At 52.1% G+C, this 15,509-nt stretch overlaps 1 long non-coding RNA gene across 1 annotated transcript; it reads right to left on the minus strand.

Moving 5' to 3' along the window:
- Positions 1-5,432: 5,432 nt before the first annotated feature.
- Positions 5,433-14,801, minus strand: LOC141570163 (uncharacterized). Its single transcript, XR_012494100.2, has 2 exons — positions 10,817-14,801; positions 5,433-7,868 (listed from the first exon to the last, which is right to left on the minus strand). It is a non-coding gene; the product is annotated as an uncharacterized LOC141570163 (long non-coding RNA).
- Positions 14,802-15,509: the final 708 nt, after the last annotated feature.

Below are 15,509 nucleotides of genomic sequence, written 5' to 3' on the forward strand. Positions count from 1 at the left end.
TGAGACTGCTGCCCTGAGGGGAAGTTCAGCCACCCCTTCCCCTGTCTACCTGTCCTTACCACCTGCACCTGCCACCTGCCCCCACTACCTGCCCTGCCCATTTCCTTTCCTCCCTGTAATCCTGGTATCTGGTGGGTGAACCCAGTGCCTCCCCTGGACCCTCAGCACCCACAAACTCCCCCACCCTCTCAGCCTTCCTCCCACCCCTTCACCTGGACCCCCATGCCCTTGAAGCTGTCAGGCAACTCTGGGCTCCAGGCCTGAGAGGGTGGCCTGAGGTCTCTGGATCCAGACCTACATAATCCAAATCTGTCCACCATTTCTGAGCTGCATGACCTTGGGAAGTTACTTGACCACTGTGACCTGCAGTTCCCTCACCTACAAAATGGAGAGAATGCCATCTTACTGCAAAAGGCGATTATACTCCTAAGCTGCAAAAGGAGGTGCCACGGGTCGTGTGATTTCACTTATAGAAATGTCCAGAAGAGGCAAATGCATAGAGAGAGAAAGCAGATTAGTTCGTTGTCTAGGGCAGCAGGAAGGGTGGGGAAGAGAGTGACTGCTAAGGGGAGCAGGGTTTTTGGGGGGGGGGGGCGATGGTTCTTAAATGGATCATGGTGACAGTTGTTCAATCCTGAATGTACTGAAACCACTGAACTGTGCACTTTAAATGGGTGTAGTGTTGGGAATGTGAATTCTATCTCCAGAAAGCTTGTAATAAAAAGGAGGTGCCTGTTGGGTGGCTGGCACACGTGGGTGCTCAAGGCTCACAGAGCCAACCCTGCTGGCTGCTTTGCCACCTGCCCCACTGGGCATGGGCTGCGGCTTCTTGGCCAGAGCATGATTCATTTTCCAGAGGGTGGAGCTGAAGTTAAGATAGTCCCACCCTGAAGGTCAGATGAGATGACCTTGGAGGGAAAGGAAGGTGGGCCCATCCTCTACCCCAGGAGGCCACCAGAGCCAGGGTGACGTGGGCAAAGACTTGGGACTCCCCAGCCACTGCCAGTTTAGCTCCCAGATCTGTTGCTCACTTGCTCTGTGGCATCGGGGAAGTTACTTAACCCCTCTGGCTGCAGTTTCCTCTTCTGAAGACATGGAGGTGATGATATTCCCCGTCCTTACCTCACAAGTTAATCTGTGCAGAACCTCTGGGACAGGGCTTAGCAAATCCCGGCTGCTTGAAGAATAATGGCTATTTCTATTGTCTGGTGGGAAAGGCCAGGAGTGAGACCAGGAGGTCCTGACCCCAGTCCTTCTCTGCCCAGGTGAATTATCCCCCTTTGCTGAAGCATTGGGCTTTGCCGCCCAGCCCCTCATGTCCCCCTCCTCTGACTTTCTCGGCAGTCCTGTGCCCTAAATGACATTGCAGATCTGGGCCGCGAGACTCTCCTCTCCGAGTCCTCATTTGTTCTGACCGATGAGATTGGACCAGAAAAGTCTCAGGTCCGCATCCCGTCCGGTGGCCACTGACTGCTCCCTGGCCTGCACGCCCCAGGAGCACCGCCCCGGGAGCACCGCCCTTGGCCTTAGGGTTCCTCAGGCCTGTCCGAAGTCCTGTGTCTTCTTTCCCACCCATCTGCCTTCTCTCGACACTCAGAGGCAGGAGCTCACCTTCCTGCTTTGTCTCCCCCTGGGTCTGGTGGGGTGTAGAGTGAGCTCAGCTGAGCATCTGCCTTGACTGAGGTCCCAAACCAGATTCACCTTGGGCTGGATGAGTGACACTGAGTAAATCCCGACTCTGGGCCTCAGTTTCACCCACTATAAACAAATCGAATCATCCCTGCATCCTCTTTGTCTTCTAGGGGAGGACAGTGATGAACCCTAGCATCTAGGGACAGGGAGGGACCTTAAATGCACTGAGTTCAACCCCAAATCCAACACTTGAGGACCCCTACCACACCCAGGCTGAGCTTGCATACCTCTGGAGCAACGGGGAACTCATTACCGAGTTCCCACAACCCATTCTATTCATTTGCTTGACAACAGTGACTGCATCTAATGGGTGCCACACCCAGTGGCAGGCACTAAAGGCTCCACAATGCATAGGGGCAAAGTGACACAGAGGCAAGCATGGTGTTCAGGTCGGAACCCTGACAGTTTCTACCTCTTACTAGCTCTGTGTGGCGCAGAGGTCCTTGGAAAGACTACAGTTTAACTGAAGATTCTGGCGTGCATGAGCACGCATCTCACACCAGGCTCTTTCATTCTTGGGGAGCAGGTTCTGGTGTCACCCCAGTGTTTTCAGATGAATTCTTCAGAGGCACAGGGAGGTTAAGGAACTGACCTGAGGTCACACAGTGAGTGTGACACGTAGGCCTGACCTAGACCCAGGCTGCTTGTGCCCAGACCCCTTGGACCCCTCCCCTCTCCCAGGGGCCCAGCTCTGCCCCATCCAGTCCCCTTTTCTAGGAAAGTGTGGGCATGAGCACTCCATGCTCCCCAGAAGCCTGCAGACCCTTTTAGACTCCTTTTCTTAGAGGGTAAGAGGGGCTGGTGGTCTTGCATTGGTTTTTGTTTTTGTCTTTATTAGGTTCAGGTACACAAAACAATGTAATAGACATTTATCATTCATATCCCTCACACTGTGTCAACCCCACTCCCCCATCCACCATCCCTCCGACATCACACACAGCCATTCCATTTCCACTGTCTCTATTCCTAATTGCATTGTTATTTTTAGCGCTGCCCCCACCATATTGTTTGGGATCCAGAGAACGAAGACTCTGAGGTCCTCCGTGAGCCCAGCCAGCACCCTGGAGTGTGTAACCTCAGCAGTTTGGCTAAGGAGCGGGTGATGACAAGCTGACTGGAATCCGAGCTCTCTGCCCCCCACCCCGCCCCCACAGAGACTCAGTTCCACTCAGAGTGACTCGACAGAAGCTGCCCTCTCTGTCTTATCCCGTCCAACTGGTACCCACAGGTAGGGGACAGGGCAGTGTTCCCAGCAGCTGGACGTGAGCTCTGCCATTCCCAGCTCTGCCATCCATGTCCACTCAGCTCCAGGGTCAGCCTCTGCAGGACCACACGGCCTTCGGGAGGGACTCCTTCCTGGAGAGGGGGGCTTGGGCTAGGACAGGAACCACCAGGTATTGTGGTGTAGCTGTGAAACCTATGGCTCCAAACTGCCAGGCTAGAAGTGCGAGCTCTGCCAGTGTGATGTTGCGTGAGTTATTTAACCTCGCCACACAGAGTTGCTCATCCGTAAAATGGGCACAGGGTAGCGGCCATCTCGTAGGTTGCTGTGACGATTTACTATGAGTCAGCACCTGTAAATCACTTGGTACAGTGCCCAGCTCAGTCACAGGGCCCACAGGTGATTGGGAGCTGTAATTATCACGCACCATCCATCTAACCACCTATTTATACACGTATTTGCTGAGTGTTGAGTCTGATATCTATGGCTTCATAACAAAATACTCCAAAACGTAGCAACTTAAAACAATAATAGATATTACCTCACACAGTTCTAGTGGGTCTGGAATTTAGGAATGGCTCAGCTGAGTGGTTCTGGCTCGGGTCTCTCATGAGGCCATAGTCAGGCTGTCAGCTGGGCTGCAGTCACCTGCAGGCTGGACCGGGGCTGGAGGACTCTCTTCCAAGGTGGCTCCCTCCCATGGTGGGCAAGTGTATGCTGGCTGTTGGCGGGAGGCCTCGTTCCTCCCCATGGGGACTTCTCCACGGGGCCACTTGAGTGTCCTCACGACATGGCAGCTGGCTTCCCCCAGAGCCACTGACCCAAGAGAACAAGGTGGACGCTACGATGTCTTTTATGATGAAGCCCTGGAAGTCACGCTCCATCACTTGCACAATATCCTGTTTGTGATACAGGTCCGCCTGCCCGGTGTGGGAGGGGAAGACACAAAGGTATGACTACCAGGGGGCAGGGGTCCTGGGGAAGCAGCTTGGAGACTGGCTGGCCTGGAGCAGAGAGCGGAACCACAGGGCTTGCTCTCACAGTTGAGAGAGAGAGAGAGAGAGAGAGAGAGAGAGAGAGAGAGAGAGAGAGAGAGAGAGAGAAACAAACAGGGTGGCATGGTGGCCTCTAGCAGAGGGGTCAGATGGAGGGCCTCTTCAGGAGGAGATGTGGGGATTGAGGCCTGAGGGTGAAACCAGCTGCCACAGGAAGGACAAGCAGGAAAGGTGTTGGAGGCCGTGTGCCTCTGTGTGCCAGGAGAGGGAACAGTGTGGTGGCCACTGAGGTTGGCCTACCTGGCTCTAATGTTCGTTTCCTTCCCTCTTTGGCCTCAGTTTCCTCAGCTATAAAATGGGATAATAGTTGCTATCTCCCAGGGGGCATTAGTACAAATGAAGCCCTTAGCACAGTGCCTGGCCCTGAGTAAGCGCTCGGGAATGAGAGGGTCGTGACCATTATATGACAGTGGCATACGATGATGACAAAGACCTGGTCCCAGTTGAAACCATAATGCCTAAGCATTTCATAATGACGGTCTCACTTCATTTCATGTAGTCCTCTAGTAAGGGAGATGGACTAGTAAGCCAGCATGGACACCCTGTGGCCTGGGGGTCGGAGCAAAGCTGGAGTGTGAGGTGTGATGTCCCTGAAACCATGGGGGAGGGGTGCAGGGAAGGCTTCCCTCAGGAAGGGCATGCAGGAAGGGCTTCTGGAAAGATGAGGCAAGCGAACCAAGAGCGGCGGTCGTCCTAGGCAGACAACCCCCGCTAGGAGGGAGCCCGCAGGGTCTGTTAGGAAATGGCGGGTAGCTAGGTATAGCTTCAGGTAGCTAAACTTCTGGGTCTCTGTGGACACAAGGAAGGAGGTGAGGAAACAGGCCAGTGCCGGGAGGGAGGGTGGGCCTTAAATGTCACATTTGAATGGGCTTTCCTGTGGGGTGGAGATCAAGAGCAGGAGAGAGACAGGGACAGATTGATTTGTGCTCTAGAAGTTCCCTCTGGCTGCAGAGAGGAGGGGGTAGGGGCAGCGAGGCCAGTGGAAACGCAGGTCCAGGAAGGAGATGGTGAGGCCTGGCCCAGGGCAGCGGGTGTGGGAATGGAGGGTCGGGGGTGAACCCCAGAGCTGCAGGAGGAGCCAAGGAGGAGAAGAGAATGAGGAAGAGAGGGCAGAACCCCCACCCTTTCCAGGCCCTGGCCAAGTCTCCTCTCCTTTCTAGGGGTCTATCCTAATCTGTTCCCTCTCATCCTCTCCCGACCTCAGGCACAACTGTCCCCAACCCTAAGATAAAACTTAGATAAGTATGAGGTTGTGGGGCCTATTCAGCATCCCTCCATGATAGCACTCATTATTTCAATGGTGGCTACCATTTATAGAGTCCCTACTGCATTCCAGGCACAACACACACACACACACACACACACACACACACACACACACACACGCCATCTCATCTAAAACCCACAATAACCCAACAATGTAGATATTATGGCTCCCATTCTGCAGATGAGAATATCGAGGATCAGAGAGGTTCATTAATTTACCCAAAGTCTCACAGCTAGTAAGAGAGAGTCAGGATTGCATTACATTCGCTAATATACGGAAAGTGATTACACCAGTGCCTGGCACATACTGGTCACTCCATAAATGCGATCCGCTATTTTTGTTAGTATCATCAGCTAGATCTGGCGGCTGCAGAGCCCATGCCCCTGCTGGGGACCTCGCCGATTCACCTTGTCCAGTTCTCATGGTTTGTTATCTCTTTGTCTGCCCCACTGGGCTGTGGGAAGTTGCAGAGCAGGAACCAGGTCTGGTTGGTCTGTGGGTCCTCAGCATCCCTCATGGGCAGGCACAGAGTAGGTGGTCAGCGATTGTTTGTCGAATGAATGAAGATATCAAGCACCTTCAAGGGCAAGGACCATATTTGTCTGTAAGAATCACAGGATGTCTCCAGCCGTGTTTATCCCTTAAAATCATGGGATTTCTCCAGCCAATACTGTCCCTAAGAAGGAAGGGATTTCTCCAGCCATGTTTGTCCTTAAGCATCATGAGCTAGCTCTCTGGGAGGAGACTTGGTTACTACTTCAGCCGAGACAGTCCATCTCTATTCCCAGCCTGCCTTCTGTCCTCAGGAATCCCACCATAACCAGCTCCTCCCAGTCACACCCTCCTCTTAGCCCTGATAGGCCCTCCTAGACCTCACCTGGAACAACACATCCTCCCACTCTGGTGTCCCATGGCCTACCCACAAACAGACCTGGAACTCCTGTGTCGGCATAGAGCAGGGGCAGGGGGCAGGCCACCTGGGGTCCTAGCCTGGCATCTGGCATAGGAGCCTGGGCAGGTCTCTCCCGCTCTGGGCCTCATTGTTCACACCCTCCTCAAAGGCTCCAGAGGCTGGACGGGTTCAGGGCAAGCCTTACCTCCCTGCCAGTCCCTGCAGCCACCTGGGCCTGCCCCTGCCTGGCTAGGTGTGTCGTTCTATGTCTGGGCCTCAGTTTCCTAAACAGCAAAATGAGGATGGTCATGTTGACCACTTTTAGCTCAGCCTTGCCGATCTGCTATGAGCATCCAGCTGGATGGAGGACGAGGAAGTTCTGTTAATATTAATATCTTTCCCGGTGTCTCTGGGTCCTTGAACCCCCTGGGGAAGCGGCATGTTTCCTAAAGGCCACTAGGTGGCACCAGCAAGCCACCCATTTCCCTGAAGGCTGTTCTCAGGAGGAATTCCAGCCTGGCATTAACCCCTCAGGACCACAGCCTCCCACTGCAGACCCACCAGCTGGCAGAGGCAGGGGATGCCAGGGTTAAAGACAGATTTTAGGGTCAGGCAAACTTGAACTTGGATGTTCCACGCCAGGCCCTCTTCTTAGTGGGTTTCCTGTGTCTCTGCTGGGCAGTTAACTCTCCAGGTGACCCTGAGCGTGTCATACAAACTAAAACTTCAGGTTCTTTGTCTGTAAAACAGGATAACACGTTTCTTCTCCTGGGCATCATGGAGACGCAGTGACACTGGGCATGTAAAATGTCCGAACAACCTCCTGGCCCAGAGTGAGACGCAATGAGCACGATCTGGCTAGTCATTACTACCTCACGTATCCAATTCTCCTCTGGGAAGAACCTTGGGCATGATGCCCAGAGACCTGGGTCTGCATTTGGCAAGTCCTTTCCCATCTCGGGTCCTCTGCTGGCCTCAGTCAGGTTGAGAGACTGGGAGTGCATGGAACAATAAGGGTTTGGGAATCAGACAGACTTGGGTGTGAATCCCACCCACTTCTCCTCACCCCAGCTGTGTGACCTTGGGCCTCTCTGAGCCTCTATGGCAATTACCTAATTATTTGTGATTATTTGTTCTAAGTCTGTAATTCCCATGAGTGCCTGGATCATGTCTATTTAGCTCACCTACAGAAACTCAATACTCAGTTCAGTGTCTGGCACATAGTAAGTCCTCAGTAAACAAGAGGACTTAGCACCATCATCATTTCAATTGCTATATACTTCCACTCAACAATGGTAGCAGGCACTGTGTTCAGAGCTTTCCCTGTATTATCTCTAATAATCCTCAGTCAACTGTCTCTATTTTACAGATGAGGAAACAGGTCTAGAGAAATTAGGTCCAGACCCAAGATCACATAGTTACAAATTGTCAGAAGCTGGGATTCGAAACGGAGCTCCATGGCAGATTTGTGTTGATAGATGTAGTAGGTTGATTAATGGTCCTCCAAAGATATCAAATCCTAATCCCAAAATTACTTGGCAAAGAGAACTTTGCAGACGTGACTAAGTTAAGGATCTTGAGATAGGAACTTTATCCTGGATTATCCAATGAGCCCAGTGTAACTGCAAAGATCCTTTTGATAGGGAGGCAGGAAGTTCAGAATGGGAAGAAGGAGATGTGGGACAGAGGAAGCAGAAGACGAAAAGGCCATGCGATGCAGGAATGAAGACATCATCCATTCTAGAAAAGGAAGGAAAAGGATTCACCCCTAGAGCCTCTAGAAAGAACGAGCCCTACTGACACCTTTCACCCAGGGAAATTGGTTTTGGACTTCTGACCACCAGAACTGTAAGGTGATAAAAGTGAACTGAAATCTCAGGATGCTTAACCATGGAGCTGGGAGGACTGTGGGTGGAGCTTTCCTCCCCGCCCCCCCCATTGACTCTCTAGCCCTGACTTCCTGTTGAACTTTGTGGTAACTTCAGGGGGAGGGATGCTAATAAATAGAATAGCCATCTTAGAACCGAGCCATTATTTTCCTTCATGTGGGAGCCCTGCGTTGGAGGTGTGCATTGGTGGTTTTTTTGTTTCTTTTTCCTTTGTTTTCCCTGAATAAACAGTTTTTCTTGGGGATTTATCGGGAGATTTATTTGTGCCAGTCAACAAAGGTAATACATATGTGTTGTTTTAAGCCACCAAGAGTGTGGTGATTTGTTACAGCAGCAATGGGAAACTAATACACAGATAAATGCGACAATGTCCAAAAAGCAGCTGGCATACAGTTGGAGTTTACTAAATTCTCTTTCCTGCCAAGCCATAACTAGATATAAAAGACATACAACCAGATATAAAAGAATGGCAGAGCAAGAATGGATTTGTAGGATCTTCCAGCTCAACTAGCCCATTTTACAGATGTGGAGCCTGAGGCCAGAGTTAGAGAACAATTTGCCCCCATATCAGAGAGGTTAGTGGGGGAAGGGCGCTCTCTCCTGGGCAGGTCCTAGAGCTGCTTTCTCTGTTCTTCTGAACTCCAGTCCTGGGGCTTCTTGGGTGAAATCGTCTAGTCCAAACCCATTTTCTAGGTGAGGAAACTGAGACCTGGAGTTGCCCAAGAGAATTGCAACCTGACCTCATGCTGAGAGTGTGTGGGCCCTGAATCCCCAGAGTCCTCCTCTTCACAAGGCTCTCCCCTCCCCTTCGGGAGCGGGGCTCTTCCATGTTTATACCCAGCAGACTGGGGCCAGCAGGGTCTGGGAAAGCCACTTCGGGAACAGCCCAGCTGTGGTGGAGGAATTCAAGAGCAACTCCTTGGTGGCCTTCAGCCTGGGAAAGCACTGAGGTCTTCCTGTCCCTGCCCCCCTTGCTCCTCCCAATGGCCCTGTCCCGACAGCTGTGAGAAGTCCCCTGGAGGGACTGTCTAGTGGAGCTGGGAGGAAAGAACTGTCTAGAAAGGAGGGACTTGAGCTTTGATCCTAAGCCAGCAGTGAGTGCATTATCCTGGATTACCATAAACCAATCCTGGGGTCCTGGGTTGATCTAGAGGACCGCTGGCTCTCCCTGCCCGAGCACGTGGGGGCACAGTGGTACCCTAACACCCAGTGACACACGCACGGGTCTTACACAAAGCATTCACATCCATTGGCATCCTCAGTCCTCACAACAACCCTGCAAAAGCAAGGTGCTACTGTCCCATTTTACGGATGTAGAAACGAAGGCTCAGCGAGAAAAAGGGCCTTACCCAAGATCAAGGTCCCATGGTGGCAGTGCTGGGACTCCGCTAACTCCATGAGCTTTTGTGGAATGATCCTGGACCTGACTCTGGCATGTTCTGGTCCCAGCCTCGCAATGGGACCTGAGCAAACTCCTTCTCTGAGCCTCTGCTCTCTCCTCCGTAAACTAGGAGATAGTAACAGTGTGTACCTCGTGGAGGTGCCATGAGGAATCTACGAGCGAGTCCTGTGCCTGGCACATGGTAAACACTCCATTACTCCTTGCCCTCATCACGATCACACTACAGTTATCGGATAACCTCAAATACTACCATGCCACACTGTGCCTAGGAACTATTAAAAAAAACAAAATTCAGCTCAGTAAATTTGAAAATCTAATTGGCTTTATTAAATAATTTATGAATTGGGGAGCATCTCATCTAGCAAACAGAGAAACACCCTGAGTTACAGAAAATGGAAGATTTTTATGGAAAAGAGGGTGGGACAAGGAAGTCATTAGCAAGAAACAAATAAAAGAAAGTTCATTGGAGGAAAGTAAGAGTTCAGGATGACGATGGCTTCCCATTGGCTGAGCTGTGGCGTTTCTTATTGGCTGGGTTTCTTGCACCTGCCAGGCTAGTAAAGTAGATGCAAAGTCTGTCTTTTCCTAGTGCGGGTAATTGACCAGGAGTAAGACCTGAGAGCTCCCTCTATTGGTTTTCCTGACACAAATTTTAGTTGAGGTTTCCTTTATTAATTTTCATATAACCCAACACAAAAGTCCATGCCCTCAGAACTGACATTCTGGTCCTGGGGAAGACAGACCATAAACAAAATAAGCACATTAAAGAATGTGTTAAAAAGGAGTAAGTGCCATGGGGATAGGGCATGCTAGGGTGGGGAACAGGGGGTGCGATTTAAGCAGATCATACAGGACCTAAGGGACGGACCACGTGGTTCCCTGGGCTAGGGGTGTGTCATGTGGAGTGTCATATGGGGTCTCTGGTCCCGCTCCCCACATAAGAACGCAGGACATGGTGAGGCCAAAAAGGAACACCCACGGAGCCATAGGTAGGGGAGTCACACCACTATATTCTCGCTGGCGGCTGGGTTAGAGACACAGGAAGCAGGAGCCACACGATCTGCAGCCTGCCGTCCGCTTTTCTGCCAACCAACCGACAACCAACTCTTGCTAACTGCAATCCACTTGCTAGCTCAGCCACGGCAGTTAGATCAGTGGCCAATGGCTAACTGGTTACAGCTGATGGCCATCTACTCCCTGATCCAGCACCTTTCCACACCCCGCCACTGGGGTCCAGCTTTCCGGCAGCTGCACAGCCCCCTCCACGCTGGTCGGGGAGCCATTCATGTCCTCCCACCCCTTCTCAGGCATCCAACTCCTGATAACAGAGGCAACAAGCACCACACATTGTGTGGGGGCCACATGTCCTTCTGCCCAGAATCAGAGATCATTCCTACCTGGGCAGAATCCTGCTCACCGCAACAGCTGTCCGAATGGGTGGTGGCCTCGGTGTAAGATGTCCATGACTCTAGGAGCCCACGGCAGCAGCGGACCACCAAAAGGAAGGTGGCACCTTCCATGGCCAAGACGGTGGTGTGCCCACCAGAGGCTCGAGTCTCCCAGGCTGACCGCACCTCCCATTCCCGGCGCCGCTCCTCACGGGACTCCAGAAGCAAACTTTCACGCATATAAACTGCTCCATTACCCCTTTGGGGATTCTGGTGGTGCCGTACCCTGCTCACTGAGCCATGTGTCATGCAGAGTCTCTGGTCCTGCTCCCCGCACAAGAACGCAGGATATGGCGAGGCCAAAAAGGAACACCAACAGAGCCATGGATGGGGGGTTTCATACCACTATAGTCTCGCTGGCAGCTGGGTTGGAGATACAGGGAGCAGGAGCCACATGATGCACAATCCACCGTCTGCTTCTTTGCCAACCAACCAACCCACTTGCTGGTCACAATCCACCGTCTGCTTCTCTGCCTACCTGCCTGCCTGCCAACCAACCAACCCCCTGCTAACTGCAATCTGCTTGCTAGCTCAGCCACGGCAGTTATATCAGTGGCCAATGGCTAACCGGTTACAGCTGACGGCCACCTAGTTACAGCTGAAGGCCATCTATTACCCGGGCCAGCACCTTTGCACATGAGGCCGAGAGCCTGGAAAGTGCTCTCTGGGACTCTGTCCCCACGGGGTGTGCCAGGCAGACCGAGATGGGCCTGCTCGGCATGTTCCAGTAACACTGAGAGACCAGTGTAATCCGAGTAGCGTGAGTGTCGGTGCAGTGACAGGAGGAGAAAGCAGAGAGGTGGTGGGGTTAAGGCAGAGCCAAAGGTCATGGCGGCCACTGGATGGACTTCGCCTTTCATTCAAGTGAAGTGGGGAGCCATCCCAAGGTGTCGTCATTGTCAATTAAACCCCTGAAGCCTGAAATAGGCCCTTGGACCTTGGGTCACCATCTGAGGAGGTTATGGCCACTCCTCAGCTCCTCTCCATGGCCCCGCCCCTCCCTATGATGCTCCTGGAAATCTGGGATTGTTTTAAGGTGTCAACGCTAACAGGGAACTTGGAGGTGATTTGGCTTCAATTACAGGTGAGAAAAGGAGGCTGGAGGGGGTGGGGCTTGTCCAAGACCACTTAGCACATCAGTGGCAGGGGCAGCAATTCAGCCCCAAGACCCCACCATCCCCCCCATAGCAGGTCCATCCTGCTGCAGAGCCAACCGATGATGAACGGGACATTTTGTTCTTAGAGCTAAATCCAAGGAGTCCCCAGGGGCACGTTCTGGTTTGCCTTTGCCAAGTCCTTTCCAGCTAAGAGTCCCTTCTAGGCTGTGGAGCTGCCGCCACGTCTGGTGGAAGCTGTGCCCTCCCAAGGCAACCCTCCCACTGCACTTGACATTTAGGAGCGTGTGTCCATATGAAGGTCAGGCCCCTATGCCTGCCCTCCTCCCAGTCATCTCGCTCCACAGGGCTTCCAACCAAACACAGACACTGGGGTACAATAAGCGACTGCTCATTGCCACACTTCCAGGGTGACCCTGTCGGAGCAAGAGGCTCTTGACCTCTCTTTCTTCCCCATCCTGTGGACGTCCACGTCAGTTCTGCAGCTGCCACTACCAGCTCCTCAACTTCAATTCAAGGGGAAGGAAGAGCCGCCATTTATCACTCTGTGGTCTTCCATCTTCCCACCTCTATCTTCCTTCCCTCTGGTTCATTCATTCATCTTTCCACCATCTACCAATTACCCCTCCCACATATCCATCCACTGTTCTGAATAGCCACCAGTGTCTGATTGCTATTGGCCCATCCTCTCATCCATCCATCCAGCCACCTATCCATCCATCTATTATCTTCTTATCTACCTATTGTTTGCCCCCAAACCTATCTCTCTGCCTGTCTATTGATCTACCTATTCATCCATCCACCTACCCTCTTACCAGTTTCCCCATCCATCCATCCATCCATCCATCCATCCATCCATCCACTCACTACCTTCTTCCCATCCATCCGTCTCCCCACCTTACTTCCCACAGCTTTGCCAGCCAACTTGTCAGCCTATCTATTGGTCCATCCACTTGTTCATACAACATATATAGAGATACATCCTGTGTGCTCAGCATGGTAACAGTAACATTTATAGTAAAGCTACCACTCACTGAACACTTGTTTTACGCCAGGCACTCTGCCTACATTCTCATTTAATCCTCACAGCAACCTGTCCTCTTTTGACAAATGAGGGGAACATGCCTCAACTAGAAAATGGTCAAATTGCTCAGTTCTAATACTAGCAGTCTCCATGGTAGATATCACCATCATTTTGCAAATGTGGAAATTGGGGCCGTGTGGTTTGCCTCGTCACAGCACTGAAGAATGACAGGAGTTGGACCCAAGTGTTCTGAGTCCAGCGCTCTTTCCTTCTGACCCCCGCTGCTTGAGCTCCGGCCTAGGTGTCCAGTCCTGGCCTTCACCCCGCTGTGTGACTGTTTGGCAAGTCAGGCTCCGGGCCTCAGTTTCTTGCCTGTACATGAGGGGGTTGTGGGAGTGGTTTCTGACATGCCACAAGGATTCGTCTGGCTCTTCCTTCATTTTTTCCTCTGTCTCCTTCTCATGGACAGTCATGAAGGCTCAGGAGAGGTATTGGGCCACGGGAAGCTCTGACATGGCTTAGCCCAGTGGAGACCCATTTCACTCACTCATTCACTAACTCACTCACCAAATATCCTTCCCTGAGCGCATGCCACATCTGGGCATGACCCTGGGGACTCCATTTCTCACCTTGGTCTCAGGGCCAGGCAACACACAGCCAGGAAGAAAGGGGTCCCTGAGAAGAGGAAAATCACGTCTGCTGCCAGCTCATTATGGGACCTCGACATTTCCTTCAGTTTTCTCATCTGCCCAATGGGTTAATACATGTAATACCCACCTCAGACAACAAACGAAGTAATAGGATGTGAACACACTCAACGTGCCCTCTCCTCCTCCTTCCTAGTGTGGAAACAACGGGATTCGGCTTGAGCTGAGGTTCCCCAGGTGGGCTCGTGGGTGGACTTCAGGAGCAGGAATAACCTGAAATTGTGTGCAATGTGTTGTGTGTGCACATGCCATCTTCTATCAGGAAGGTCTGTGTCTTTCATCAGATTTTCAAGAGGTGCATGAAGTTGTTGGTTATATAATAATCATTGATCACAGCCGACTGTGAGCTAGTACAGTGCTAGGTGCTTAATACACCACATTTCTTTAGTCCTCAGTAGACTGTAGACCGGAATAGTGGTTAGACTCAGGGACTCTGGAGCCTCATTGTCTGGAATCAAATCCTGGCTCCATTGCTTCCCAGCTGTGTGACCTTAGGCAAGCTACGTAACCACTCTGTGCCTCAGTTCTCTCAGATCTAAATCAGATGACAGAAATACCTACTTCATAACGTTGCTTGGAGGAGTAAATATAGGTACAGAGCATAGAACCATGCCTGTCACTAAGACAGGGCTCAGGAAATATGATCTTAAAGTAGGTGAGGAAATGGAGGCTCAGAGACACCAAGGAACTTGTGTAGGGTCAACCAGCTGGGCAACAACCCAGATTATAACCCAGGTGGTCTGACATTGGAGCCCTTGCAATGAATGGATATGCTTAGTGTATGTTCTCGAAAGGTCCCTGATCTCACCCCAGGACTGCCCTAATTATGACGTACAGGGTTCTAGGTTTTATTCACAAAGGAGGGGGGCTGGCTGGGCTGGTCTCCAAGGTTCCCTGCCATTTGTGACAGTGAAGGCTTCTCTGTGCAAGCCCCCAGTCTGGGGGCCGTTGACCCAGCAGGCTGACATGCTTCTGGAGGAGCTACAGAGAAAGAGAGAGAAGGAGAGAGGGAGGAAGGGAAAAAGGGAGAGAGAGAGAGAGAGACAGGATGAAGAATAAGAGAGTGAGCAAGCAAGCACGTGTGTACTCCTGAGCATGTGCACGTCCCCTGCCAGCACCCACAAGCTGCAGCTCCCAGGGCTCCCTGCACAACCTCCCAGGGAAGGCACCCCCGCATGCCATGTGACACTGGAGGGTGGCAGGTGGCAGGTGGCGTGGGAGGAAGGAAAAGATGAGCTCCCCGCTGACTGACAGGTTTCCCTCTGGAGCAGAGAGCTCCTGGGGTTGCAGCTCTAGCCCCAGATGGCTTTTCACAGACCAGAAAAAAACAAGATGTGCTTTGCTGGGGCACTTCCTGGCTTCGTGTGACCTGGGCAAACTTCTTCACTTCTCTGGGCTTCCCTTTGCTCATCTGTAAAGTGGGGACAATGGCTTCTACCCTAGTGGACTGTAGTGAAGGCGACAGAAGATCATAGATGTAAAAGAGCCAGACCTGAGCACGCTCTCCACACTGTCTCTTCTTCCCACCCCTGTCCCCTTTGGGCGGAGAGGGACTTCTGGCCCGAGACAGAAGTGGCATCCTTTGGCATCCTTTCACAGGGACAGGAGTTTAGCAAAGGCCATGGCTGGAGGCCCGGTATGGGCTGGGGTGGCTTGTGCCGCTTCCTGACATAAGGAAAATTGCTCAGGACAACTTGCTCTGTGACCTTGGGGAGCTGAGTGAAGGAGCCCCTTTCTCCCTCCAGGCCTCCGTCTCCCCCTTTACAACTGGGTCTCCAAGAACTCCACCGGCTTTA

This window comes from Rhinolophus sinicus, chromosome 1 (genome assembly GCF_057876585.1).
Source record: "Rhinolophus sinicus isolate RSI-liver-muscle chromosome 1, RSI-T2T, whole genome shotgun sequence".
NCBI classification, from domain to species: domain Eukaryota; kingdom Metazoa; phylum Chordata; class Mammalia; order Chiroptera; family Rhinolophidae; genus Rhinolophus; species Rhinolophus sinicus.